The sequence below is a fragment of the Penaeus monodon genome, chromosome 21 (genome assembly GCF_015228065.2).
Source record: "Penaeus monodon isolate SGIC_2016 chromosome 21, NSTDA_Pmon_1, whole genome shotgun sequence".
Lineage (NCBI taxonomy): Eukaryota > Metazoa > Arthropoda > Malacostraca > Decapoda > Penaeidae > Penaeus > Penaeus monodon.
The window spans coordinates 31559405-31559626 of NC_051406.1; positions in this window are offsets into that span (position 1 = coordinate 31559405).

Genomic DNA, 222 nt, shown 5'->3' on the forward strand with positions numbered 1-222 from the left:
GCAAATACAAACATTGCTTTACCTGTTTGTTCATATATTCTTGCCACACGACACTTACCAAGGAAGGAAGAATGCCAGTAGTTTTTTTCATGAAACTGAAGGCTATTGTTCTGTGTATTACTTAACCCCAAATGATGTTTTACAACCAAGCATCTGTTTTAACTAAAAGCCTTGAATGTAATATTTTGTCACTGTCGCCCTTGAATGCAAATAGATAAAATA